The following is a 4,670-nucleotide window of genomic DNA, read 5'->3' on the forward strand; positions in this document are numbered from 1 at the left end:
CTCGAACTCAGAAATCCACCTGCCTCTGCCTCCCAAGTGCTGGGATTAAAGGCGTGTGCCACCACGCCCGGCTTTCATCCCACTCTTGATGGCTTGTGAGAATGAACTAATCTTCAATCAGGCCAGGCTAGCCTTGAGTTAACTATGTACCCAGACTGGCCTGGTTGTCATCATGAAGCAGGCTGACCTCGAACTCAATCTTGCTCTTATTGCCTCCCAATCTCCGGTTCTAAAGTACTCATGGGAATACATTTTTGATGTTTCTGGGGATCAAATCCATTGACCTCCAGCATGCTAGGCAAATACTCAATCACCCATGTATTTTCCCAGATCAGTTATGTACTTCAGGATAATACAAATTTGAGGCCATTTTTCTAATAGAAAAATAGGCACCTAAAAATATTTTAGTTACTGTCCTTAAGTGCCAAGCTTGACCTCCAAGGAACAACTGAAGTTTCACTTTGATAATTTGCATTTCCATTTTCTTTTGCAAATGAAGATGGAACAAAGACTTCAGAACAACCTGGATCGGGGTGGGAAGATAATGTTTCTGTGTGTGACACCACAATATTCAGGCAATGCAAACCAGAAGCACATCCAAGGGCTGATTTCTTTCTCTTGATCCCAGATATTCCCAACACTCCTTACCCCTGCAACCTCATCCTGTCCCATCCAGCCCACCCCTCCTGTGCCTGTGCCCTAGGCCCCACCCTGCCTGGGCGGAGCTTCCTTGGGAGCCAGGAATATATAAAGACCTCACATCTTCTAGCAGCCAACACTTCTGATCAGCTAGTCCTTCCTATCATATCTGCTCTCTCCCGGAGAGCCCACAGAGTCTCTTGGAAAAGCCGGCCAGACAACAGTTGTACCTGCAAGAAGTACAGCTCACAGGTCCAGCATCTGCATCGCATCTCTTTGGGCACAAACTACCAACTACCCACATCACCACAACATAGTGGGAGTGAGGCCCCGCAACACCATCACCAACGCTGACCCTGGACTCAATCCTTTCAAGCACCTTTGACTCTACCTAGTCCAGCCTGCTCAACAAGACCTGGAAGTATGGAGACTTCCAGCGACTGGCTCACCTCTGTGGTGTTCCTGGCCTCTGGTTCTGCCCTGCAACTGCCCCTGGATGACTTCTACCTGCACGTTGAGCCCCAGCTCACCACGATCGTGCAAGTGTCACTCCCAGGACACACCATCCTCGTGGTTCCCGAGGGCTTCCAGGACTCTATTTGGCCAGGACAGCCTGAGTTCTCCCCCGCCCGCCCGCTCGTGTCTCCTCTCCTGGACATGCCCCGGGACCTCGTAGTCATCCAGCCAGAATCCTTCAGTGCTTCGGTAAGAGACAGCGAGGGCTTGGAATACGCCTCTCCCTCAGGGATGCCATGGATGAACGCTCCAGATGGCCTGGACCCAGAACTTGATCTCTCATCTTCTTCACTAGATGGCTCGAGTCCTTCAGACTCTCCTGGTGCAGAAAGTTATGCTCCGTGGTCCACCTGGAGTCTCCAAGGCAGTATGCTGGATCCGCTTCCAGACTCACCACTGCAGCCTCTCCCTCCATCTCCTCCTCCCAGTCACCAAGAGCAGCGCCCTCTGAGTCCCGTGAGACCTACCCGCCCTCCATGCAAGGCCAGGAGGCGCCTCCTCTTCTAGGAAAAATGGACTGCTCCAGCAACACAGCGACATGGACAATTACCTGGATTCCCACAGCTCCTGTGGATACCCAGCAACCTAATGTTGAGCCTGTGTGCACACAGTGCTTTCTGCTGCACACTAGAGACAGGAGATAAAGACCTCAAGAAGAGTGGAGCCACTACATCACACCCTGGAAGTTTAAAAAAAATTCTGCCTTTGAAAACCAGAAGACGGATTGTCAAACTTCAGGCTTCATCTCAAAACCTTTCATTTTCACCTGATGTGCATTGGTGGATCCCGGTAAGCACCCTGCGAGCCTCCCCTGTTTCCTGGAAACAACAAACCACTGGGTTTGCTGCCAGTGTCTGTCCGTGACTGAGTGAAGAACTTGTCCTAGTCGGTTCAAGCTGCTTTCCTCAGAAACTGACAATACCATAGGAGGAGAAGATGGTCCAGCCCTGAATGGATGATGCCTCTTCACTTCTCATCCATCCCTTCGCCTGCTGAAGTGGTCTTCACCTGTCAGTCTCCCGAGAGTGAGACTTGATGCAGATTGTCACCAGCTGCTTTCAGCATAAACTGGATGGACCTCTCTTTTTGACTGAAGTTCTCACAGTGACTTTATCATTAGACTCATGGGAAGTGTTTGGGTTACTGTTCTTCCAAATTGTTTAATTTGTTTTTTTCTCCTGTAAACTTGTATGAAAGGTTCAGTCATTATTGAATTTGCCTCAGCATGTGTGGAAATAAAATATTACCTGTCAAGTTTAAGCCTATGAGATAATTTTGTCTTCCTAAAGCTTTTACCTTTTAAGACACCACAGGGGAAAGCTTACAGATGCACTTAATCGCCACCTCCTTAAAGAGGAGTTTGGGGAGAGACTAGCCAGCTGACTGGTTCTGGATGGGAGGGCCGGGGCTAGACCCAGAAGCCTGTTATTGGCGTAGAATCTTGAACAAAATGCTATGTGTCCCTGAGGCCCAAGTCACAGCTGAGGTTTGGAAGGGGTTAGTGGGGGAGAGAGTGGTTGGTGGTGCCTCTGCAGTTCTGCCCCATACTAGTTCACCCTCCAGCAGTCAGCCAACCCAACTGTAGTGCCAGCAGGGGCTTCCCTGCCTTGATAGGAGCTTCCAAGTCCTTTGGGGGCTCTCCCACTTCAGTGGTTTGAATAGCCATGGTCCCCATAGGTTCTTATATTTAAATGCTTGGTTATTAGGAAGTGGTGCTACTTAAAGAGGGGTTAAGAGGTGTGGCCTTGTTGGAGGAAGTGTGTCACTGAAGGTGGGCTTTGGAATTTCAAGAGCTCAAGCCAGGCCCTCAGACCCTGATGAAGAATTCCCACCTTCCTCTCCAGCGAAGTGTCTTCCTGTGTGCCACCACGCTTCCCACCATGACAATAAAGTAAGCTCTGAAAGTATGCAAGTCCCGATTGGACTCTTTCTTTGATAAGAATTGCCACCGTGGCATCTCTTCACAGCAACAGAACACTGACTAAGACACCTCCTTCCATCAAAGTTTTCGCTAAATGACTTTATTTCTCCATGTGGCCTATGAGGGCAGGGAAATTTTTTGATCAGAGTAGCCAGTGATAGCCCTGGGCCTGGAACATACACTTGGGAAATATTAATCAATGCAGGCATGGATGAATGATAACAGAGATGACATTCTGGAAGCCTGCTGGAGGCCAAGTACTCCTTTGAGGGCTCCTTGGAGTACAACTGGCTGATGTTAGGTGGCCTGGTCCCTATTGTCTCTTGTCTTCCACACTGATTTTGTAATTGGCTCCTGATCCAACTTCAAGCAACAGTGACTCTCAACGATCCTTTCTCTGGCTTTAGAGCCAAGCTGGGATTTAAAAAAAAAAAAAAAAAAAGATATCTGTGGCTAAGTGATCAGGGAGCTGACAATGGCTCCTTACCCATCCCAGAAACCCAAATGAGCTACAATCTTCTTCCTCCAGTTCACACATGGAGCCAAAACATCCCAGGCCTGGTTTTACTTTCCCTCCTAAGCCCTTACACTTCCCCAACTGGGGGTCTTTCTGAAATTCTAGCTGTCTGTCCCCAAGTGGAATGTTCCATACAGAGCCTGAAGTGGGATTACGGTAGAAATAAATAAAAGATTAGCTTCCGAGATTCAGGACTAAATAAAGGATTGAGTTCTTGGTGGTTGGGAGATAAAAAGAAAATTGAGGGCTGGTTCATGGATGAACCCATTCAGAAGTCGTTTGGGGCAGTGGTAGGATCAGAAGCTCAGCTTCCCCTGGGTCACTCCGAGCCACATTCACTGCCCACCCCAGCCATCTGGTTTCACTTGTGAGAAAGGAAACACAGGCTAAGGCAGCAAGGAGCCCAAAAGGAGTCTGAATGGAGTGTGGGGAAGGCTAGGTAGTGACTGTAGGAGGCACTACCATGTGTGGCATTCAGGTAACCCTTCCCTTCACAAGAAAACTCCAGAACATCCCTTGCCACCTATGACCAAACAAAAGCAGTCATGTGACTCAGGCTAGGCTTTCTCTAACCCAAATAGTGTCCTGCTTGTTCTCGGTCCTGGTAGACTTGTTATAGCATAGAAGAGTCTCTGAGGCTGATGCAGTGGAGTACCTAGATGAGGGGAGAGAGCTCCATAGAAGAACTCAGGGAGAAAAAGAAAACAAGATACCATCACTAGGGATGGAAGAAAGGTCATGTGGCCATCTGATGAGTCTGTGTTCAGTGTCGGGAGACCAGAGGAATGGCAGGCTGGGCCCACTAAGCCCTGTTTCCAAAAGCAGAGAGTTGATGTGGGTCCCTGTGATAGGAGCCTTCTCCACACAAACCGTATTACCACACACTGGATCACAAGGTTGAGAGACTTCCATTTCTAGCACATGAGGCTTTGCAAAGATCTCTATGTTCATTGAATGGAGAGAGGGGAGAAAAAAAGCTCAAACATTACATTTGCTTTTTTACTTTCTACTTCTTGTTTTAAGAGCCATAGAGATAAACAAATCACACACACACACACACACACACACACACACACA

This window comes from Mus pahari, chromosome 10 (assembly GCF_900095145.1).
Source record: "Mus pahari chromosome 10, PAHARI_EIJ_v1.1, whole genome shotgun sequence".
NCBI classification, from domain to species: Eukaryota; Metazoa; Chordata; class Mammalia; order Rodentia; family Muridae; genus Mus; species Mus pahari.